This window comes from Ictalurus punctatus, chromosome 25, assembly GCF_001660625.3.
Source record: "Ictalurus punctatus breed USDA103 chromosome 25, Coco_2.0, whole genome shotgun sequence".
NCBI classification, from domain to species: domain Eukaryota; kingdom Metazoa; phylum Chordata; class Actinopteri; order Siluriformes; family Ictaluridae; genus Ictalurus; species Ictalurus punctatus.
Window position 1 is genome coordinate 11612287 of NC_030440.2, and position 26002 is coordinate 11638288.

The window sequence follows — 26002 nt, forward strand, 5'->3', positions numbered from 1 at the left end:
TTTGAGAACCACCTTTGGCTGCATATACAGCTGCAAGACCTCTGGGATTTATCTCATTCAGAGTTGGACATTTTCTTCTTGGCAAATTTGCTCAAGCTTTGTCAGACTGGATAGATACCTTTAGTGAATAGCTATTTCAAGCCATAATCAGATTGAGGTCTGGGCTTTGACTGGATCGTTCTAATACATTCAGGTCTCAAGTCTCTTGAAGACTGGAACAGGTATTCTTCTAGGCTTGTCTCCATTCATCTCCATTCATCAACCATGACAAGCTTTCCAGTCCATGCTGTTGCTGACATGATGCTACCACCACCTCTTTACCGTAGGGATAGTGTTCTTAGTGCAAGGACACCGGAAGTAGTCTTCAGACAAAAGGAGTTTACTCTTTTCGGTTTCTCAGTAACATGACAAGCTTGTTTCATTAAATTCACGCAAGAAAAAAGGGTCAGGGAATAACTGTATTTGGCTACTATAACATAAGTGAAAACAGGAACTAATTTCCGTGTCGGAAAACTTACTGACTTTTACAAAGCGCTTACAGTCAACACTCCTTCCATAAATGTTAAATAAATGTCTCCTAACAGGAAACTTTACAATATCAATGATTATACGTATACTAAATAGTATGCCACTATGTGTTACTTGTGTTGTGGCTTACTATTTGGGATGATAGCATGTTTTTGGAGACATAGCTTAGCTAGAATCATTTTTTTTCCATTGGCCTGTATGGCACAGCAGTCTTCTCAGCAGTACTCTGATCAGCCTCTATTCAACTGCATGTATGTGTATAAAAGTACATTTATTTCATCTGCCTCAGAATGTTGTTTGTTCATTCGGGATAGATATGTGCCACCAATCTTGTGTAATTTGCGGCTTCTGACTCATCCACTATGTGCAGGTCTCTGCCCAAAGGAGAACCTAAAAATCCCATTTACATATCTCTTGGGGTATTCTGGGCAGCCATTATGAATATGTATATATATATATATATATATATATATATATATATATATATATATATATATATATATATATATATATATATATATATATATATATATATATATGCAAGTGTGTTTGCGTGTTCGAGAGGAAGTGAGTTATAATGAGGGAAGCTGTGCAAAGCAATGAGTCCCTAATGATCTGTGAAGTTAATCAATATGAATTTATGAGTTTAGTGCACTCTAGAGGACACACACACAGAGAAAGACAAAGACTGTAAAATATTTTAAGCTACAACATGACAGCTTGTGAAACAGTATGTTACCAACCTACATCATTGTCATAATAAACTGCTGACATAATAAAAACCTTATTAAAACAACAATATGTGTAATAAGTTATGTAACCCTTACGCAGAGGTAAAAAAAAAACAAAAAAAACCCTCAAATACCTGTACTTTGTTACTATACTTAAGCATTATTTTGGGATACCTTACTTGAGGATTGTTGAAATTGAATACTTGTAGTACTTGAGTTCTTTATTTATTTATATATATTTTTTTACATCTTTATTTCAACCTTTCAACAAAGTATTTGTTGCAAACATCTAAGGCCTCTTCTTTTCTTATACACCCATTGACTGAATGCTAGACATCAGCTAAACGGACTAGGCTTAGCATTCATTATAGAAGTCAGTGTAGAAAAATAACCCTCAAGAATCATACCTTTGTTATCTGCAGTGAACTTCTCCTACTACTCAGTGTAATTAAAGTTATAGTAATTTGTGTGCATCTGAATATGGATAATCCACTGGACCACAGTAATGAACTTGTCCCTGGCTCTACCTTAGTAAAATGTGTCAATGTGCTGGAGAATGCAAAGACTGGTAAAAATTGAGATGTCTCCTTTGCCTTCATAGAAGGCATGAACGCTGTCTAATTTGATAAAACATTGAGGAAAGTTTTGTTGATTTGCTAACATTCACTGAACAAATATAACTTGGTTTTACTGTATAGCCTCTAGTTATGGAAAATATTACAAATTTACAGAGATTCCTTTTTTTTTTCAGGCCAAACAGTGTAGTTTCTTTGAAACATTTACAAAAAAAAAAAAAAAAAAAAAAAAAAGCTTTTAACATTTTTACACAAGTAATAAAATTCACCCTCCACATGAAAACCTGACATTAACTGAATTTGATCAGTTAAAAACATGAACTGTTTTCTTTTTCATACTTGAGTATATTTAAAAGTAGCAACTTTTGGATATTTTGGATACTCCTACTTTTAATTTAAACACATACTCTACAGTATTTTCACTTAACTGTAGATAATGTGTCAAATAAATTTGCGACTGAGACATGAGACTGAGAACATAAGCTACAAGCACTAGATATTATTAGTATTATCATCTATGTAGCAGAAGCACTTTCATCGATGGCCCAATAATGTAATCAAATCAAATCTCTGGATGTAATAATACTGTATATTTAGATTGCACAGTGCATGTCTTACATAAAGGAGTTTATTAAGCAAAATATTCGAAATGAAATCAATAAATAGATTTGTTCCATGATGTGGCTTATGTAATACATAGATAGAAATATAGAAATGTAGTTAGAAAATATAATAATGTTTTGCAGTCTTGGTGTCTCAGCCCCAGGAGAAGATTGTCTGAATCGCTGGCTATGGGTAAAATACTCTAGGTCCCGTCCTTAAAGTCTGATGCATTTTCACTGAGCACATTAAACAGCTGCCACAGAGTCTCTGAACACCCAGCGGGGGAGAAACTCGGCTGTCTCGTTCCGGCTGCAATCTGAAATTAAAATTCAAATAGAACGGCACGGCAATAAACAAATGGGTCTGTGCTCCGTTCAGTTGAACGGCTGTATATAAAATGGGAGTGTTATCTCTCGCTCACTATCTATCCAAATTGAAATTGGATTTTAAATAGGACTCTATCCACATGACAATAAACCACTGGATATGCTCTCACTCTCTCTGACTCTCTCTCTCAGTTGCTGTTTGTTGGCTTTCCTGTCTCGGTTTTCACTGTCTGATCTCAATATAGGTTTCAGAGACAAAAACAGCATCAAAGACACAGCAACGTGACAGCTCAGCGTCCCTTTAACATATTGGCAGTGAGGTTTTGATCATTGGCGAATGGAAGATGACCAGCCTGGATATATAGATTAGGACTCTCTCGCTCTGCCATTATTTTTGCTTCTGGCTTTTTCATGTAGAACATGCAGTGATTAAGGACCACACATGAATATACAATTACTGTGTAACTGTTTTTTTTTTGTTGTTGCTCTCAGTCCAATTAATGAAGTTGTGCCCATGTGAATGGGATCACCGCATACCCAAAGATGTGTGATTAGCCCAGAGCTAATGCCAGTGTTGGACATAAAGATTTGCAATCACAATCCATGGCAAAGACAAGGGTATAGTGAGATCTGGTTAACATGATATTAGGGTGGACATGAGTGCAGCAATATCTGGTTGGTTGTGATGGAGCATATTGCTTGTTTATCAACACAATATTCTATTTCAAGTGGCTTTATTGTCATTTCAATCATATAGAACTGGTACAGTATCCAGTGAAACACAACAACATTCCTCCAGGACCACGGTGCTATACAACAACACACTAACCATATGAGACGACACGGAACTAAATACGATCTACACAATTTTACACATGCAAACGTGTGTTAACAACACAGGACAGTACAATACTACTAAAACATTACAATAGGCACAGTGAGTGACAGTGTAGTGCCGAACAGTACACCATTTTAGTGTGGAAGTGTCCGATATACAGGTAGTGCAAAAGATAGGTGCCAAAGAGTAACAATATAATATAAAAAGGGTGAAAACGTAAACATAACATGCTATGACTGAGTATTCGGCAGATTAGCTTATACCAAATATGGACATAGTAGTTATTGCAGTAGCAGCCAGGTAAAGTGTAAAGTCTTTTTTCAGCTTTCTCAGAGAGTAGAGATGCTGCTGAGTTTTCTTAGTTATGGAGCTGGTGTTGAGAGACCAGGTGAGGTTCTCTGCCAGGTGACCACCAAGGAATTTGGTGCTCTTGATGATGTCCACGGAGGAACCGTTGATGTTCCGCGGAGAGTGGTCTCTCCCTGCTCTCCTGAAGTCAACAACCATCATTTTTGTTTTGTTCACATTTAGAGACAGGTTGTTGCTGTACCTCCTCTCTGTATGCTGACTCGTCGTTTTTGCTGATGAGACCCACCATGATCGTGTAATCAGCAAACTTGATGATATGATTGGAGGCGTGCATTGCTGCACAGTCGTGAGCGAGCAGAGTGAACAGCAGTGGACTGAACACACAGCCCTGAGGGGTCCACCGTGATCACTGTGGTGGTGCTGGAGATGCTGTTCCTGATCCGGACTGACTCTGGTCTCCCAGTCAGGAAGTCCAGGATCCAGTTGCAGATGGAGGTGTTCAGGCCCAGTAGGTTCAGCTTTCCATTCAGGTGCTGAGGAATGATTGTGTTGAATGCTCAACTGAAGTCTATGAACAGCATTCGAACGTAGGTGTCCTTCTTGTCCAGGTGGGTGAGGGCCAGATGTAGGGTGGTGGTGATGAGATCATCTGTTGAGCCTTTGGGACGACAGCAGAACTTCAGCGGGTCCAGTGAGGGGGCAGTAGGGTCTTGATGTGCCTCCTCGAAGCACTTCATGATTATGGATGTGAATGCAACGGGACGGTAGTCATTGTGGCAGGACACTGAAGACTTCTTCGGCACGAGGACAATGGTGGTAGCCCTGAAGCACTTTGGAACGATATCAATGATCAGGGAGATGTTGAAGATGTGAGAACATCCGCCAGCTGATCTGCACATCCTCTGAACATTCTGCTAGGAATGTTGTCTTGGTCCAGCAGCTTTCCATGGGTTGTCTCTGCGTTGAGTTTTCCTCACATCAGCCGAGGTTAGACACAGCACCTGGACGTTGAGAGGAGGGGTGTTCTTCCTGGCCGTCACATCATTCTGCGCCTCAAACTGTGCATAGAAGTTGTTCAGTGCATCAGGAAGGGAGGCATCACTGTCACAGGCGGGTGATGTTGTCCTGTAGTTGCTGATGGCCTGAATGCCCTGCCACACGCGCCATGTGTCGCCGCGATCCATGAAGTGACTGTGGATTTTCTGGGCATGTACACGCTTTGTCTCTCTGATGGCCCGGGACAGTTTGGCCCTAGCAGTTCTTAGGGCCGTCTTAGTACCTGTCCTGAAGGAGGAGTCTCGGGTCCTCAACAGCGCACACACCTCTGCAGTTATCCACGGCTTCTGGTTGGAGCATATAGTAAGGGTCTTGGAAACGGTGACGTCATCAATGCACTTACTGATGTAGCTGGTCACAGATGTGGTGTATTCCTCCAAGTTGGTGGTGTTGCTGTTGGTTGCAGCCTCCCTGAACATGTGCCAGTCAGTGTGCTCAAAACAATCCTGAAGAGCAGAGATGGCTCCTGCTGACCAGGCTTTCACCTGCTTCAAGATTGGTTTGGAGCGTCTCACTAGCAGTCTGTATGCTGGGATTAACACAACAGAGATGTGGTCTGAGTAGCCGATATGGGGGTGGGGCTGTGGTGTGAGTAGCCAAGGTGGGGGCGGAGCTGTGGTGTGAGTAGCCAAGATGGGGGCGGAGCTGTGGTGTGAGTAGCCAAGATGGGGGCGGAGCTGTGGTGTGAGTAGCCAAGATGGGGGCGGGGCTTTTTGTATAAACAAGTTCCAGCGTGTTCCCCTCTCGGTTCATAGTCCAGATGTTGGTGACATTTAGGGAGCACTGTTTCGACATTCGCATGGTTGAAATCTCCGTCGATGATTAACAGTCCATCAGGGTGTGTGTTGTGCAGTTCGCTAATAACCCCATACAGTTCACAGAGCGCCTCCTTAACATTAGCGCTGGGGGGAATGTACACTCCGGTTATCAGAACAGTGGTGAATTCCCGCGGTAAATAAAATGGTCTGCATCTAACAGTCACAAACTCCACCAGCGATGAGCTTGAACACATTTCAGAGTTACTGTAAATACACAAGCCACCACCGCGAGCCTGACCGCACAGAGCTGCATTCTGTCGGCACGAAACGAGCCGAGCCCGTCTAGCTGAATGGCCGCGTCCGGAACTCGGTCTCTGAGCCACGTCTCCGTGAAAATAAAGACGGAGCAGTCTCTAAACTCACGCCGCGTTGCCTGCTGGAGTCGGATGTAGTCCAGTTTGTTGTCCAGGGAGTAGGCTGGACGGGAGAACCGGCCTGCTACGGTTTGCTTTTAGACTAGCATGGACCCCCGCCCTATTTCCACGCTTCCTCGTACACCGCTTTCGACGTTCCCTTCCCCGCACACCGGCATCAAGCGACGCCGAGGACTGAAGGCCTGGTCTCCCTAGCAAGCCAAGATGCAGGTTGGTTGTTGCATGATTTTTGTATTTTAACAGTGATGGTAAATATGAAAACCAGTTTCTCTGCTTTAAAAATACGGGCTTCGAGACAAAAATAGCACAATTTTGGATCTGGAGAGGCCGCTGCGTGCTCCTGCCGCGCCGCCATCTTGGACAGTTGCACTTTTGTATCTACTAGTTATAGAAGAACTAGTGACTAGTAGTTATGTTCTATGTTTGTGGTTTTGTGGTCCAAGTAAATCTAACAGAGGCAGGGGTGTAAGATATGATAGCTTCCCAAAGCTTGGCTGTTGGCTTAAAGTAAAAGTATAAAGTGTAAAACTGCACATTTTCCAATGTTTTATCTATAACCAGGTCTGCACTATAGTGTCTTTAATGGATTGTACACTAAGGAAGAATCAGAAACAGAATCAAATGTATTGTCCCATATGGGAAATTTGACTTGCAGCATGGCTACAATAAAAAACAAAGAACAAAAAAAACAATATTAAGAACAAATAATAATAGACGGATTACAATCAGACATTTAAATTTTTTATTTATTTATTTATTTATTTTTAACAATATTAAGAAGAATGAGAAACACAGCAGAGGCTGGGTTAAGAAATCTGTGGCACCTGGGAAATCTGTACCTTCTACCTAATGGCAGCAGTTCAAATTCATCATACACAATATGGCCAGGTTTGTGGACACCTGACTATCACAGCCATATGTGCTTGTTGAACATCCCGTTCCAGATTAGTCCCCTTTAGCTGTTAAAGTAACCTCCACTCTTCTGGGAAGGTGTTAATTCAGATACAAGAGCATTAATGAGATCATATAGTGATGTGTGAGGAGGTCTGGGGTGCAGTTGGTGTTCCAGTTCATCCCAAAGGTGTTCAGTGGGGTTGAGGTCAGGACTCCTTAACCTTAACACACCTTGTCTTCATGGAGCTCGTTTTGTGCACAGGTACATCATCATGCTGGAACAGCTTTGGGCCTCTTAGTTCCAGTGAAGAGAAATTGCAAAGCTACAGTATACAAAGACATCCTATATAATTGTACGCTTCCAACTTAGTAGCAACAGTTTGGAGAAGATCCACATATGGGTGTGATGGTCAGGTGTCCACATGCTCTTGGCTATATAGTGTATGGATGGGGGATTACCAATGATATTTTTACCTCTTCATTGTTCCTGTCTGTTAAAGATCTCAGAAAGTGATGTCTGTTGTTCACCAATAATCTGGCACTTTAATGATTGTAACCAGAATTGTAAAGTAAGGCTCTATCCCGTGATGTCAGAGTTGATATTGTGTGACCTTTGTGCCCAATCGCACAAATAAAATGATAAAAAGCATGCTTCTCGTGCCACGGCTATGCCGATGACGCCAAGCTCTATTTGCCCTTCCAGCGCTATGACCCATGGTATCCGGCCCGATAGGTAGGGGGATTAGCTCAGGTGGTAGAGCGCTCGCTTAGCATGCGAGAGGTAGCGGGATCGATGCCCGCATCCTCCAGTTACTGCACTCAGTGACTTTGAGTGTGGTAGGGAGTTAAGAAGGAAGTGTTTAGCTTAATGAGTGGAAGCAAAGGCACTGTGCACATATTTGTTATTCGCTTTCTGGTATAGTTGCAATGGTAGAAGTTGTAGTTGTGGCAGCTTTTAACTGCTACAGCAGCCACACAATCTGGTGATGATATGCAATTGCAAGGCATTTAGTGAGCCCTCGTGCCCTGTGGATGAAGGCGGGGTCATCCTGGAAAAGACCAAACTATATCAACTAAGTTCCCCAACAAAGTTTTTTCGTTGTCACCTGTCTGCAGGTGTTACCTGTCTTAGTTTGATTTATAGATGAATGTCTGTGTCTCAGGGTGTTGTCACCAAAGTAGTCTATTGTACATTTCTGTCTTTGTCTCAGTTTGATTTGGAGCAGCTGACTCACCATGGGACACTGTCTCATCCACATCAGCTGGCAGCTGCTAGAGTGTGGTTAGAAAAGACATACCTGAGCAGGTCCAGCTGTGTGTGCATGTGTGTGTGGCTTTCTCCCAGACTGACATTTCATCAGATTCAGGGTATTAATAAGTTTGCAAAGACACTCTATTTTCCCTGCTCAAAGTTAACCATTGCAGCTCTCCACAAAGACAAATGCCATAATGAACAAATGCTCTAAGCTTAATGGTTTAGCCTGAAACACGTTAGATTTGAGGTTAGCAGCATGCTGTTTCAGTTCCTTGGATTAGATTATCAGATATTCAGTATATATGAACATACACTGCATGAATGTAGGAATGTTTTTGGTTGTGGATTGTAGACAGTGTTATGTCTGGTCAGATCTCTGTCTGCTCACTGATTCATAACTGCCTCCTCTCATGAGTGTCATTACGAAGAAAGAGTCAAGAAAGGGCAGGGTGAAGGGACAGACGTCACTTATGACGTTTTTCTCTCTAATGGAACAGTCTTATTTTTCACAAGCACTCTAATCCCCCTTCTCAATTCCTCACTCCATTCAGCTGCCTACACATCATAGCTAAGCCTCTTTCCTCTATTTTCCGCCTGGGGAGACACCTCTCTCTCTCTCTCTCTCTCTCTCTCTCTCTCTCTCTCTCTCTCACTCTCACTCTCTCACTCTCACTCTCTCTCTCTCTCTCAGGCACAGCGAGATGTGAATCTCAAAGCCACAGTATTTTGATCTTGTATCCTATGAAAATTTAATCTAATTTAAACAAAGTCACCTTTCTTTCTGTTTACTGCCTGCACAGCTGTAGTGAATGTAACTGCTTAAATATCTGGTACATGTGAGCAATCTGATTTCTCTAACGAGAAAAAGAGACCGGTGAATCATAAAGAAACCAGGGAGTCTGACTGGAAAACTGGCTAAAAGAAGAGAAAAAAAAATTCACTACATGGTTGCTTTTATCTCTACTGGATTTATGCCTATATTTAAATAAAATGTATGTTAAACCCCTGGTTAAATAAAATGTCAAAAAACTATCCCTTATTCATTCGCTTTTAAATAAATGTTGATATGCAACACTATTCATTTATTCATTCAGCATCCTCAGTAACTGTTTATCCTCAGTGTGGTGGGGAATCTGGAGACTACCCCAGGAACACCATGGATGGGACACCAGTCCCTCGTGGGGCTCCATGCAAACACACAGACTCAGTCACAGCTTGGGGGAATTTAGAATAGCCATTCTGCCTTCCTGTATGTTTTTGGACAGTGGGAAGAAAGCAAGAGAATACAGAGGAAGCTCAAGATCAAAAAAGGGACTTTGGAGCTGTGAGGCAGTAATGCAGCTTGCTGTGCCAACATTATAGATATTTTAATTCTGTCTATATTTTTTGCACTTTTTATTACACACATTGCCATGAATGAATCAGGAGCTGTGTGCACTATTGAGGAGTTGGTTAGGTTGGGTTGCCAGATTGGAATAACAATATAATCACAGTAGACTCCAAATAGACGATGGTACATTCTATCTAAGACTGTGGCAATGTTCCATCTAGATAAAAAAATATCTCGATCAACACAAGGTTATTGCTTCCTAGCATAATGGGATTAAGGGTTTTCTAATTTCTGAGATGTAATCTGGCAATCATGCTAATAATTTATGCTTTTCACCAGTAATGCACTTACACGCTGCAGTTCCATCTTTGGAAGGCAGCGAAAATCGTACATATTTCAAAATCCTGAACTGTTCATGTGTTATTTTAAAATTGGACATAAAAACAATTGTTGCCGTGGCAATGAAATGATAACAACCTGTCACATCTAGAGCCATAGAGTTAAGATATATAGAGAGAGCACGTGTGTACTTGTTTATTATACAGTCTTTGTGTACCGTCATGGATGTACCAGTGTCCAAAAGGGAAACAATAATTTATGCCAGTATGGATAGAATAGACAGCTGGCAGTGTACACACTATGTAAAAATTGTATGCTCATATTGTTTTGGCTCTATGTGACTATATACACTCACTGAACACTTTATTAGGAACACTATACTAATACTGGGTAAGGCCACCCTTTGATCTCAAAACAGCTTCCATTCTTCATGGCATGGATTCCACAATATGTTGGAAACATTACTTTGAGATCCTGGTCCAGGATGGATCTAATTGTCATGTTGATGAAACCAGTTTGAGACGACTTTTGCTTTGTGACACGGTGCATTATCATGCTGGAAGTAGCCGTTAGAAGATGGTAAACTGTGGCCATGAAGGGATGCATGGTCAGCAACAATACTCAAATAGTCCGTGGCATTCAAGCAATGACGTATTGGTATTAACGGGCCCAAAGTGTGCCAAGAAAACATTCCCCACACCATCACACTACATCTACAAGCCTGGACTGTTGACACAAAGCAGGTTGAGTTCATGGATTTTCATGCTGTTGGTGCCAAATTCTCACTCTACCATCTGTGTTCCTCAGCAGAAATCGAGATTCATCAGACCAGGCTACATTTTCCCAGCATTCAACAGTCCAGAATTCAGCTTCTGTTCTAGGCTGACAGAAGTGACACATGATGCGGTCTTGCGTAGCATGAGTAGATCAAGGGGTGGGGTGTCATTTGAAAGATACTGGAGGAGGTCTTTTTTAATGGTTTTACCTTTACGAATGTTGCTCGTTGCAATCCGGAGCTATCTGACTATTCATCACTTCATTAGTGCAGAAAATTGCCATTTTGGAAATGATGTAAGCTCTCCACAAAAGAACGATCACTTGACCAGAGCTTTTTCAGACTACAGTACACTGTCTTGTCAAATCCCCACTACAGGCCAGTCTGGCCATTACTTCACTCCCAGTTATCAGCCATTGCAAAGTTTTGCCAATGTTTGTTTTTGTGCATCGCCAAGCCATATTAGTCTTGTCTGCTGTTACCGACCTCTACTTATATCTCTTTACCTGATCTACCTATACCTGTTTGCCAATGTTTTTGGTGCATGCCTGTTTGACTTCAACAGTAACTTTGTTTTATTGTAACACATCCTGCATTTGTATCCAAACACCTCATCCTTAATCGTTACACAACCCTGTTCGCCATCTGTTCCTGTTTCCAGATCAGCAACATTTTGTTCCTGGAACCAAATCAATGTTGCTGGCCAAGAACTGGTTCTCTTGTAGAGGAGGTCCAGACTAGACACCAGCACTGTCACTTACTGTAATTAGTGATAAATGTCTATTTTAATATTAAAGGTTACTGAGAATGTTTACCTGTAGGATTTGTAGCATTATTATATAACGCATCAGTTTATATGAGCGCTGCTCATCAAAACATTCATGCATTAAGGACTTCACTTTGTCTTTTTTAAACCCAGCACTTGTACAATGACACATTTACAGATAAATTATCAACACAACTTTAGAGAAGTAGATGGTTTGAAGAAAAGCGCAGCATGCACAAGGTTTTTTTGAATAAGATTGCTATGATATTTGAATATGCAAAGGTCTGCCCATGTTGTGAGCTTGTGTTTTGAGTCCTTGACATGAAGCACTGTGTGGCATGTTGATCTTACAGAGAAAATCCTCTGTATGGTAATGCATATAAAGGGTAATGGTATACTCAGTAAGTTCACGTCCTGATAGATCTAAAGTTGTGCTGTGCTGTGAATAAGGTCCTTAACAACTCATCAGCTGCCACAATAACTTCAGTGAACCTAGGCATAGATTCTGCACGTCTCTGGAACCGTCCTGGAAGCACGAACACCATTCTTCCAAATGATCTGTCAAGTGGTGTTTTGATAATGGTGGTGGAGAATATGTCAATCCAAAATCCTTCACAGGTGTGTAGTTGGGTTGAGATCTGGCTTATGAATTGCATCAATTTCATACATATCAAACCATTCAGTGAGCCCTTATGACCTGTCATGCTGGAAGACAGCACTCCCTTCAGGATAGAAATTTTAGAGATTCATCACAGGATAAAGGTGATCAGTCAGAATAACATTGTATTGGACACAAACCATGCCAGCAAAATGCCTTTTAGAGCATAACAGAGGCACATGTTTTTCCTTTAACTAGTCACCCATCTTTATGTCTTACACTTTTGAAATTTTATATGTTGTGTTTATTTGTTAATTAATATATAGCATTAATAGTCAACATATGCGCACAAAGTTTATTTCTAGGCGCTTTTACTGTGTGCACATTCATAATTCTGTGTCGTGATATGTGCACATGGGCATGTGAGTCATCTTCTATTCCTGAGTCACTGTGTGTGTGTGTGTGTGTGTGTGTGTGTGTGTGTGTGTGTGTATCTCTGTGTTTTCTACAGTTGTTCTAGCAAGATTGTATTAACTTGATTCATCTTCATTTGCTGTGTCACCTGTTGACACTGAAACACGTCACTTATGTTGAAGATACCCAGATACACACACACACACACACACACACACACACACACACACACACACACACACACTTGTCGTTCTCTCCATCCATCAGTCCTTGACATCTTGCTTTCCCAGCCTCCATCTTTGTCTGTTTAACTGATTTGTCTTTTTTTGTATTCTGCCTGTCATATCCTAATGGCTAAATACATCACGGTGATAGATGTATGTTTATAACGGTTTCAGAGGAACTGTTTTTCAGGAGGAATAGGCACACATTGATTATGCTCCAGTACACTCTAACAGGTAAAATATTATATACATTCATAGTATATACAGTTGAAGCCATACATTTACATACACCTTGCAGAATGTGCAAAATGTTAATAATAATAATAAAAAAAGGACATCATTAAAATTGCGTTTAGTTTTTTTTTATTTAGTCCTGCCCTGAATGAGCTATTTCACATAACAGTTTACATATAGTTCATAAGACACAATAATAACTGAATTTATACAAACAAACCAGTTCAACCAGTTAAGTTTACACACGCTTGATTGTTAATACCGTGTGTCGTTACCTAGATGATCACTGATATGATGCATTTATGTTTTGTGATAGTTGTTCATGAGTCCCTGAGCAGTTAAACTGCCCACTGTTCTTCAGAAAAATCCTCCAGGTCCTGCACATTCTTTACTTTTCCAGCATCTTCTGCATATTTGACCCCTTTCCAACAGTGGTCTTTGGCCTACTCTTCTGACTATTCTTCTGACTCCCTGGTCAGAAATCTTGCGTGGAGCTCCTGTGGCCGGTTGATGTTGCTTCCACTTGTGGATAATGACCCCAATGGTGCTTACTGGAAAATTCAGAAGTTTTGAAATACATCTGTATCCAATTCCATCAATATGTTTTGGAACAATAAGGTTCTGAAGTTTTTGGGAGAGCTCTTTTGCTTTTTACTCATCATGAGATGTTTCTTGTGTGACACCTTGGTAACGAAAAGCCTTTTTATAGACCATCAATTTACTAACCCAGCTGATATTAATTAGACAGTTAGGAGGTATAATGACTTATGGATTTCAGCTGGTTCCTTGCCTTACCTTGCCTTGGAGAACTGCTTTTCCTTAACATGTTCAATTCTTTTTTCCTGTGTCATTCCACTTTATCACACACAACTTTTATTTATGACTTTAATGTTGTGAATTCTTTACATTTCCGGATCTCTTAAATTAATACTGATGTCTGGTGAAAATTTCATGTGAATATCCTCAATGGAAATATATTTATTGAAAACAATGTTGACGCGTTCAATACTTATTTCCCCGCCGTATATCTAAAGAATTCATTTGTTGTACACACCACCTTATGTTTAAACATGTCTAAAAATAAAATGACATTTCAGTTTAGTCACTGTATTTTTACCTTCTGATCCAAACAGTATTTAACTTCCTCATAATAAATAGAGATTAGCCAACCAAATCCTTACTCTCCCTTGTCTCTCCACGCACACTCTTTTGATACTGTTATTTATTTTTCATTCTCCTGCCCCACATGTTCTAATGAGCTGGTAAATATATCACCATTAGTCCCAAATGAAGTCCTCAGTTTAAATGAGAATTGATTCCTTTTCATTTCTTTCCGTTCTGCGTCAGAGACCTCTGTCGCTCTCAGGCAGAAAACAGTGTTCTGCTGTTTGTGATGTTAACCCGGTTCAGCTGCTGAAGACAACGCAGTCAGTCAGATGGATGCTTTACGTCTTAACCATGCAAGGATTAGCTGATCAAATGAGCAGGACAAAACATACTATTCCAATTATGTTCTGAAATGTGTAGCGTTATTCGATGTGTTGACACAATTTCCACTGAAACAGGAAGTAAGGGTGGAACATATTAGTGGCTCCGCCTCCCTTTTAACTATCCGATGGTGTTTAGCTTACAGTACCTCACAGCCTGGGCTAAAGCCGTACTTGACAGTTAGTACCATGGATGCTGGGTCTAGCAATAAATCCGCTTAGTGGTTAGTACGTTTGCCTCGCACCTCCGGGGTTGGGGGTTCGCGTCCTGCCTCTATCCTGAGTGCACGGAGTTTACAAGTTCTCCCCTGCCTCAGGGGTTTCCTCCTGGTACTCTGGTTTCCTCCCCCAGTCCAAAGACTTGCGTTGTAGGATGATTTCAAAATTGTTCATAGTGTGTGAATGTGATAGCAATTGTGCCCTGTGATGGATTGGCACCCTGTCCAGGGTGACCCCCACCTTCTGCCCCAAGTTCCCTAGGATAGGCTCCAGACTCTCCATGACCCTGTGTAGGATAAGATTATTAGAAAAAATGATTCAGTCTGATTTCTGTCAGTTTTGAGTGTTTTCATTTGGGTTCCAGTAAAAACATCTGTGTCATTTACGTATATTCAGATGTTGGGGGTGACACAGGGAATGAGTTTCAGTGGGTTTCATTTTGTTGAACAGGTTCACACAGAGAGTGTAAGACTTCATCTATTTGACAGAGAGAAGAGTGTTGTCAAAGTGTTTCTGTGTGTGTGTGTGTGTGTGTGTGTGTGTGTGTTCATCCCTGTCAAGACTAATTAACAGACTCTACTTTGCTTCAAGCAGTGTGTGTGTGTGTGTGTGTGTGTGTGTATGAGACTTCAGTAGAGCAGCCCACATGTGACACTGATCTATAAAAGCAGGGTGCTTTAAATAACACTAGACCTCTACCACTAGTTATTTAGGAACATACACACACATGAAACATGTTTTTTTTTTTACACTTTTTCTGATGAGCAAATCATTTCATTTGTATTATAGCAGCAGGACTGCAGTAAGGATAGATGTGATTTGATTTGTTGTGGGTAAGAATATGAATGCAAAACTGCACAGATGGTAACCTGAGCTCAGGATCGGACCTGGGACCCTGGATCACCAAGTACCCCATGATCAATAACATCCTAGGTCAACAGCGTATGACGTAAAACATTATCAGATTCTCACACAAATCCTAAAAGTAGACAAAAAGAATTATTATACTTGGTCACTTATTTGTTACATATCTGTGAGCGGCAGAGGTATGTGAACCTCTAGGATTAGCAGTTAATTTGAAGGTGAAATTAGACTCCGGTGTTTTCAATCAATGGGATGACAGTCATGTGTAAGTGAGTTCCCTGTTTTATTTAAAGAACCCGGATCTATCAAAGTCTGATTTTTACAACGTATTTGTGGAAGTGTATCATGGTACGAACAATTGAGAACCCCACCAACATCCAGTTGAGGCTGTTCTGTACTGAGGAATGGGCTAAAACTTCTCCAAGCTTTAGTTGCAGTTATTTCTGCACAAGGGAGTCACACCAGATACTGAAAGTAAAGTTTCACTTACTTTTGCCACTCACAGATATGTCCATCCATCCATCCATGCATTTTCTGTACTGCTTATCCTACACAGGGTTGCGGGGAACCTGGAGCCTACCACAGGGATCTCGGGGTGCAAGGGAGAGGACACCCTGGATGAGTGCCAACTCTCACAGGGCACAATCACACACACACATTTCCACACTACGGACGATTTAGAGTTGCCAATTAGTCTACAACGCATGCCTTTGGACTGGAGGAGGAACTGGAGTACCCGGAGGAAACCCTCGAAGCATGGGAAGAACAACCCCGGAGGCACGAGGCAAGCATCCTAACCACTAAGCTACTTTATTACTACTTTATTGCTCGAGCTAGCATCCATGGTACTAACTGTCAAGTACGGCTTAGCCCAGGCCGTGAGGTAAGCTAAACGCTATTGGCTATGTAAAAGGGGGGAGGAGCCACTCAATATGTCCCGCCCTGACTTCCTGTTTCAGTGGAATTTTGTCAACACATCAAAAAATTCTACAAATGTCAAGGCACTTCACAGGGACTTTAAATGTAAAGTGCATATATGTAAGAATATAAAAAAAAAGCATTATAAAATATAATAAACTATAAAAACATTACTATTTATAGTTATTTTAATAGTTGCTCATTACAGTATGTCCTCCATTAGACACATACATTAACAGGAAAGAATGAAAGACAAATATTCTATTTGTTCTGTTTTCTTTTCAAATCATTCATTATGCCTCCGCCATTATGTTTTCGGGCTGTCTGTGAGTCATCCTGTCTGTCTGAGGTCCTCAGATATTAGATATTTCAAGAGTTCATGGCTAAATGTTTGTAGGATTTATATGGGAATATCATTGTAACAGGCAGGTGAACTGATTCGTTTTTGGAATAGTTTCAAACAAGGTAAACATCAAAAGCTTTGTTTCAGTCTGAAGTATAATTTAAGTGTATCTGTGACATATAAATTAGTAGTGGGGGCAGTGGTGGCTTGGCAGTTAAGGCTCTGGGTTACTGATCGGAAGGTCGGGGGTTCAGGCCCCAGAACTGCCAGGCTCTGGGTTACCGATCGGAATGTCGGGGGTTCAGGCCCCAGCACTGCCAGGCTCTGGGTTACTGATCGGAAGGTCGGGGGTTCAGGCCCCAGCACTGCCAGGCTCTGGGTTACTGATCGGAAGGTCGGGGGTTCAGGCCCCAGCACTGCCAGGCTCTGGGTTACCGATCGGAAGGTCGGGGGTTCAGGCCCCAGCACTGCCAGGCTCTGGGTTACCGATCGGAAGGTCGGGGGTTCAGGCCCCAGCACTGCCAGGCTCTGGGTTACCGATCGGAAGGTCGGGGGTTCAGGCCCCAGCACTGCCAGGCTCTGGGTTACTGATCGGAAGGTCGGGGGTTCAGGCCCCAGCACTGCCAGGCTCTGGGTTACCGATCGGAAGGTCGGGGGTTCAGGCCCCAGCACTGCCAGGCTCTGGGTTACCGATCGGAAGGTCGGGGGTTCAGGCCCCAGACCTGCCAGGCTCTGGGTTACCGAGCGGAAGGTCAGGGGTTCAGGCCCCAGCACTGCCAGGCTCTGGGTTACTGATCGGAAGGTCGGGGGTTCAGGCCCCAGCACTGCCAGGCTGCCACTGTTGGGCCCTTGAGCAAGGACCTGAACTCTCTCTGCTCCAGCGGCGCTGCGCTCTGACCCCAGCTTTCCTGACATGCTGGGGTATGCGAAGAAAAGAATTTATCACATATCACATATGTATACGTGATCAATAAAGACATTATCATAAATTAGTAACAAGCAGGACTAGACTTGTTGACAGTGTTGAAGGTGTCCTGTTGCTACACTGACATTCTATTTGTTTGGTTGCAGGGGTTTTTTGGTGTTATATATTTGGTGTATTTCATATTATGTATTAAAATGAATATTGATGCGTTGATATGTCTTTAGCTCTCTCTCAGCCAGAGAGGAATGTCTGATTGCTTTGTCTAAAAGTTAACAGCATGTTCTTGAAACATTAGGTACAATTTAGACCACAGGATTTTTTTTCGTGTCTGAGCATGCACGTGTGTGTGTACATGTGCAGTTGGGTGTGACGCCATGAATTTTTATATATGTAAAAATTTGGAAGGGAATACGTCACCGTGCTTCGACTTGTTATCACGGAATCCCACTGTCTCCGTGACACACCCTGTTTCAGAGGGCTGTTCTGGTTGTGTGAGGGTTTTCAAAAAGTGTGTTTGAGAAGAAAGGATTCCTTTGTGAGCTGTCTGCTTTCAATAGCTGCATATCTGATGCATTGTGGGTATAGGTTGGAGCAGTCTTCTCACGTTCTGGAAATTTCCAAGCCGAGGGCCTACAGCTGGAGTTAACTGTGTTAATTCATTAAATGTTTCATCCAAGATCGTAAGCTGACTGTTAGAACAGGGTGTTCTTACAGAGCCTGGTTTAGTGGGAACAGCTCGATAACCTTCCTCCTCTGGTCTTCGTCCTGCATATTCATACCCACTGTGACATTAGAACTGTAGCAATGAAATATGGATGCAGTTTGGCACAGAGGACTGCTTAACCTTTCACATCCACCCCAGAGAGAAAGAGAGAGCAAGAGAGGGAAGGAAGAAGCTGCTTAAGAAGCAGTATAAAGGTAGTGATAGAGAGTCTGTAAATCCACCAGGAGTTGTAGTTTCTTCCACATTATGGCCAAAAGAAGCTAAATAAATAAAGCCAGGTTGCAGATGACTCTTCTGTAATCTGGTCACCTGATCCCTCTGACCTCATCATCAAAGAGGTTTTGTTTTTTAAAAGACAGAAATCTTTGTACCAGAGCCTCTCCTCACATTCCCAGTCAAAGAAAGTATATCATACAAAGGTTGGCCGAGATCAACCTAATTCCTTTTTAATCAGAAACAGTAAGTATTGCGAATTCTCTTTTATTTAGAAGAGGGATACTATACTATACTGGCACTGTTTCAATTTCTGGCAGTGTGTGACATACCTTGAGCTTTGATATATGCTGTGAAGAAACCCATGAAGTGGGTGCAAGAATAGAGGTCACCGCAGTACGAATGAGATGTTGATTGGGAATGTGATGGTAAGGGAAGCAGGCTTGTTCGTTCTGACCGAGTATGAGAAAGATGAAGGAACGGGAGTAATACATATGCCAGTATGCAAAGCTGAAGGATGGATGGAAAGAAATAAGCTGATGATTACTGTGGATCAGCTATATACATAACGATGAATAGTGAAAGTGAGACAGAAGTTTGGGTAAAGAACAACATAAGAGAACTACATTATATGACCAGAACTATGTGGACACCTGACCATGACAACCAGACTTGCTTGTTGAACACTCCATTACAAAACCATGGGTATTCATATGGAGTCCTCCATTTGCTGTTGTATTAAGCTCCACTCTTCTGGGAAGGCTTTCCACTAGATTTTGGGGTGTGGCTGTGGGGATTTGTGTTCATTCAGCTACAAGAGCATTAGTGAGATCAGACACTTATGTTGGTGAGGAGGTCTTGGGTGAAGTGGTAGCTCAGTGGTTTAAGATGTTGGGCTACTGATTGGAAGATCATGAGTTCAAACCTCATCACTACCAAGCTGCTACTGTTGGGCCCTTGAGCAAAGCCCTTAATTCTCAGATGTATCAGTGAGATAACTGTAAGTCGCTCTGGATAAGAGTGTCTGCCAAATGCCATAAATGTAAATGTGCAGTCGGTGTTCCAGTTCATCCCAAAGGTGTTCAGTGGGGTTGAGGTCAGGTTTCTGTGCAGGATAAACCATAGCGCTCACTTTGTGCACAGGGGCATTGTCATGCTGGAACAGGTTTGGGCCTCTTAGCGGTGAAGGGAATTTGTAAGGCTACAGCATATAAAGACATCCTATACAATTGTGTGCTTCCAAATTTGTGGCAATAGTTTAGGGAAGAACCACATATGGGTGTAATGGTCAGGTGTGAAAACACATTAAAGGAACTCAAAACATGTCAGTTATTTTAATAATGAAATATTTGTGATTCTTAGTGATTCTGGTGCTAAGTTTTTGGTTGGTGCTGTGTTTTCATTACACAAGAGGACATTTCTAGTTCAACACAATGATAACTAATAGGGGGGACAATGTCTGCAATCTCAAACATAAGGCATGAAGGTCATTTGTAGCTTCTAAAAACAAAACAGTGACAGTGACTTCTCTCACCCACCATGTTCCAGTGACGTTCAATGTCATGTTAATTGAGAAATTCAATGAGGAAGTAGTAGAGACCGCAAACGTTGCACTCCAAGTTCCAGAATGCAATGCAGCTATACAACACAAACATGCTGAGTACACACACTCACTGTATCGTTTTCATAATTTAAGAGTCAATCAATCTTTTTTTTTTTCTGTAACTATACAGTAAAATCCCTAGTGTTGAATTATCACCCAGAATGTTTATGAGTCCAGTGGACTTCTATAAACACTGTACAGTCAACACTGGTGATTTTGCTGTGTACTTCTCACACTCACCCTGTTCAATGGCCTGATGACCTCCTGTCCCAGCATGTTTATGTCTAAACATAAATGCACTCGCATACAAAGGTGCTCTCATAGCCATTTTCTTGAACCTAAGGAAACTCCGTGACAGCCACACACACACACACACACACACACACACACACAAAGAGAGAGAGGGAGAGAAAGAAAGAAAGAAAGAAAGAAAGAAATGCTGACTATGTATATTTATTCCCACAATAGTCATCCAGGCAATAAAATGCAATAACAACACTTTGTTGACCTAGTTTGTCAACAGCCATGCATCATGCGAAACACCTGAAACCCAAACAAATTTGATGAGTTAATTAAATAGGTTTTATAACCCAAAATATGCATAATTTTTTTTTTTTTTTGATGAATATGGGTTCAGGTTTAAATGGCTCAGAATGTACATAAGTGTATATAAACATTTCAAACTAATTATAAAAAAATAACCAGTGCATACCTTCTTAAAGGAAACACTACAGTACATATAACTGTGCATGGATTAATATGACACACAATGGTCTACACCTGTAATAACACAATCTCACTTAGACAAAAGCATTTAACCCTTTTCACAATTCTTGTGAAACGTACCTCAGATGGGCTCCACAATAGATAGATAGATAGAGTCAGTATCACGTTCATTTATTCATCAGCTGTTTTCACTTTCTTCAAAAATGTGACACTGTGACCTTGTGGGAGTCAGTCAGACACAAAATGGGTGATACACTAGTCATAGACAGATTATATAAATTGAATATATCATGTTCTAGATATAAATCCTGCAAAAAAAAAAAAAAAGTTCTGGTGTCATTATAAAGACATTGTCATTGGTTGGGAAGAGTTCCTGCAACTAGTAACAATCATGGTGAAGGTGAAGGAGCTTTCTAAAGTTACAGAGCCATACCAAAGACCTTACACGTCTCTGTCAGTACAATTGGTTTGATTATATGCAGGTGGAAAGATCAGGCAGCCGCAACTAATCACCCCCAGACAGGTGCACCACGCAAGAGTTCCCAACATGCTCTTAGGCTAATAATAAGGAAGGTAAGAGAGAAGCTTGCAGTCATTTGAAAAGAGTTACAGGATGACCTGAAAGTATCAGGAACTGCTCTTACAGAAAAAACGATAAGCAATGCACCACAATCATCTCCATTCCTACATTCCGTGCTACAAAAGAAGCACAGAAAACCGTGTCTAAAATTTGCACACAAGCATTTAGACAAATAATGGCAATTGGCAATAATTCAGCTCTTGAAGGGCTGCCCGTATGATCCCCTGTTATGGAATGGTACCCCATCCAGGATTATGTCGACGAGGATTATGTTTCCTGAACATGTATGGTTGAATAACTATGTTTACATCCAAGTTACGAATTGAACTTGCGAGAAAAATCAGAATATCACATAAAACATTTGCGAATAAAGCACCGTTTCCATGTCCTGTGTTCGAGAGAACAAAATCATCACTTCCAGTGAAACTAGCACAAAGTATCGATACAAATGGAAGGTGTTGAAATGGAAGCCATTGTGGCTTTTTTTTTCCAATATAAAAAATGATTTGCGCTTCAGATGAAAGAACGCAGATGAAACACTATCACAAACCTCATGTTATCTTGTGTCGGAGGCAGATGCCTGATCTTTGAGAAGGGAATGGTATTAGACAGTTCTGGGAGGTAATTATACCAAATCATTTTGATGAAAGACTTTCGCTCAGGCATTTCAGAATGACAAAAACAACATCTGAGACGCTGTGCAACAAGATTGGACCGATGGCTGCTACTGTGCTGTGTAAGTTGGCCACATGCACTGAATATCCAATCACATCAGCCAATTATCCAATCACAACAGTGGAGCTTGGCAGTGCTAGGGCTTGAACCCCTGAACTTCTGGTCAGTAACTCCGAGCATTAACTGTTGAGCCACTACTGCCCAAGAATGAATGAGCACATGAATTACTGTGGTCAAGTAAAGCAACCTAGAAAGCTACTGTAAATGGATATTGGCTTATCAGTTGAGAAGATGGTTTGGCAAATGATATTGTACTAAGGAATAAAGAGAGAGGTTTTTTTCTTCTCTTCCTGACACTGGACGTTTCTTGTCCAAACCCAGAAGTAACAATAAAACTAGCATTAATATATCATGTTAATGCTTCCCATATAAAACATTAAACACAACTCCTGTAATGGAAGTAACCCACTTTCACTCACTCACTCTGTCCAGCTCTGAATGTGGTGTGTTGTATAACCATGGCCTTTTTATGTAACGGATATTGCTATTGATGTGCTCTGTAGAGCCCCTTGTCATCCTTGTTTAGCATCTCTGTTTCTGTTCGTATGACATGCCAAAACCTGCAGGTTTTCCAGTGCAAGGATTTCAGGGAATTCCAACTGAGAATCTGTGTGTTAATCTTCAGCAAGTATGTGCGTGTGTGTGTGTGTGTGTGTGTGTGCGCGCTTGACTACCGTGGTAACCCTACAGCAGGTTTGGGCAGTTCTCATGTTTACCTGTCTTCCTGAATAGCTCCACCCCTTACCATCAGACTTCCTGTGTCAGGTGTGTGTGTAAACTGAGCGGCAGCACAGGCAGGGCAGACTGAGAGGCTAAGCTGCTCCATGCTCGTCTAGAACACACTACTCCTGATGGTCCTACACACACACCCGGTGAATCTGACACCACAGATTCTACAAATCTCTAACTACGGATTCTACACGTTTCCAAACACCGCGAAGAGTTGAGACGAACATGTGACAGTTGAGGCGAGTCCCCTTCTGTCTCTCTGTTCTCTCTAGCGCTCTTGATCTGTCTCTCTGGAACAGTACTGAACTCTAGGATTACCTGTGCAAGGAAAACATTTGGGACACTCAAGGAGGAGAGGGAAGTCTTAAATCCTAGTAAGTCTACTGAATTTATGGCACTTTCGTGTCCTCTGACTGCTAATCTATCACTCTTTAACTTAGAAGGGTAAAGGTGGCTTTTTTCATCTTTCTTTTTTTTTTTTTTTACTGCACCTTCAACCTGAAAGTGAAAACTGGAACTGTAAATTTACATAAGCTAAAGTTAAGCCATATCAGTGTAATGCTTGTTGTGGGTGTGTTTTGCTCACAGATTCTACTAACCACCTTAGTAATCCCCATCATTTTATTGTTCTTTTAAAAAAAATTGATATATCGTATATCTGTAACTTATTTGCATAAGTGACGCATCAAAAACATTGTTAATTAAAATCACACTTTGAGCATACGGGGTGGAAACTAAGACAGACACGCATTGCAGTTGTAGGCCACTCTGTTAACAAATCCTTCAAAACTAATGTAATCTGACATTAGGACGGAGATCCCAAGAGAAAGGAATAGAGAGAGGAAGAAGACAGGAAAGAATGGAAGGGCAAAGGAGAGAGATGGCAAGAATGGAGAGTGTATTGTCTACGTCAGGGCACTTACGTAACTCTACATATGTACAGTGGATACAACATCTACACACCCCTGTTAAAATCACAGGTTTTTGTGATGTAGAAAAAAAAAAAAAAGAAGAAAAGAAGAAGAAACCAATTTAAATTATGTCAGATATTTTTTCCCACCCTTAATATGATATAGCAACCAACACAATTCAGGTGAAAAACAAATCGAACAAAAAAAGGAAAAAGAAAGAACCGACAATAACCTGGTTGTATAAGTGTACACCCACTTAACTAATATTTTGTTAAAGCAATTTTTACTTGTAATACAGTATATCACTCCAGTCTTTTTGACTAAGAGTCTACCAACTCGGCACATCTTGATTTGGCAAGTTTATTCCACTATATCTTCCTTGGAAAAATGCTCAAGATCTATCATATTGTGAGGGGATCTCCCTCTTCAAGTCATTCCACAGGTTTTCAACAAGATTTCGATCTGAGCTCTAACTGGGCCATTTCTAAAATATTGACCTTCTTCTGAAGTCGTACTTTTGTTGACTTGGATATGTGCTTTGGGTCATTATCATGCTGGATGGTGACATTTTCAGCTGTAATTCATGTGACTTTTTCTTCATCTTCAGCTGTCTAAAAGAAGCCTGCAGGTTTTGTGCCAATTTGTGGTATTTGGAGCTATCCGTGATTTCTTGACTAGAGACCCAGTCCCAGCTGAAGAGAAGCAGCCTCATAGCATGATGGTGCCACCACCATGCTTCACCATGGGTTTGGTGTTCTTTTGGTGATAAGTTGTCTTGTTTTAACACCAAACATATGTTTTAGAATTATGGCCAGAAATTTCTACTTTAGTCTCAAAAGACCAAACCACATGGTTTGGGGCTGATTTAGGCTTGATTTACACTTCCGTCTAGCCACCCTACCCCACAGCCCGGGCATGTGAGGAATATGAGAGATTGTTGTCACATGCAGAGAGTAATCAGTACTTGCCAGATATTCCTGCAGCTCCTTTGCCGTAGGTCTCTTGGCAGCCTCCTTGATAAGTTTTCTCTTTGTCCTTTTTGTCAGTTTTGGAGGGATGCCCTGTTCTTGGTAAAATCACGGTGGTGCCCCATTTTCTCCATTTACCTTTGCACAATGAGATCCTGAATATGCTTTGTAAACTCTTTGGTTCCGGCAGTCAGAAGAAACCAAGAAGTTCTTGAGACAATCCAACAGAAACAGCTGATCTTTATTTGGGGTTCAGAATCGCTCCATTGATGACAGGTGTATGATAATTACTTTTGAAGTTTTGAGTTTTAAATGTGGTTAATTCTGAGCACAGTCACATCTCATGTGGAAAAAAAATACTGTAGTGTACTTTTTAGTATTTACTAAAGTGTAGTAAATTGTAGTATATTATAGTATTTACTACACTTTGTTAATGTATACTACAGCACACTGTAGTACTAACTGTAGTGAACTAATAAACTGCAGTAAATATTAGAGATGCACCGATGTATTGACCGAAAAAGGCTATTTTTTCCGATAGTTTAAAAACATCCGATGATCAGGGCCAATTATATCCTGTCAATCAAAAGAGGGCGGGAAAACAAATCGATTTCGTGCCGTGTGTAAAGATGCCATCTCTTGTGTGAAATGATGACAAAACTGAATTTTGTAATCGCTGCACTGATAAAATTTTCACCGGACGTAAATCCTACGACACAGAAGTTTCGAAGTCGAGTCTAAACCCCCCCCCCCCCCCCCCCCCCCCGGCCCTCGTGCTGAATTAAAGCGGCAGTACACCGTTGAAAGATTTAAGTTGAGGATGAATTGGCAAAAAAAGTATATATTGCACATAAAAATATATTTGTAGAGTAGTATATTTCATATCCAGTTAATGTTAATATATAATATTATAAAATATATCCGTGATGAAGTAGAAATGCTTTTGTTAGTGGAGAGTGAATGTGAGACTAACAGGAGGATTTTTACAATTCAGTCAATGTTAATATGAATTAATAACATTCAATAAGTTAATAATCTTACTTTAATCTTCAGAACTGAGTTCATGTGTT

General features: G+C 41.1%; 1 protein-coding gene and 1 non-coding gene across 5 annotated transcripts in view; both read left to right on the plus strand.

The window, feature by feature from the left end:
* lnx1 (ligand of numb-protein X 1) overlaps nt 1-26002 on the plus strand; it is a 90976-nt gene that overhangs the window by 5190 nt on the left and 59784 nt on the right. For 2 of the 4 annotated variants that reach the window (XM_017456216.3, XM_017456218.3), the window contains exon 1: nt 23080-23427. The exons of 1 other annotated variant lie outside the window; for it this stretch is intronic. The gene's annotated coding sequence lies outside the window, so the exon portion shown is untranslated. Of the gene's footprint in view, nt 1-6113; nt 6369-23079; nt 23428-26002 lie in introns of those variants that run through there. One more of the 4 variants, XM_017456217.3, reaches the window with a different exon arrangement.
* Nucleotides 7789-7861, plus strand: trnaa-agc (transfer RNA alanine (anticodon AGC)). Its single transcript has one exon. It is a non-coding gene; the product is annotated as a tRNA-Ala (tRNA).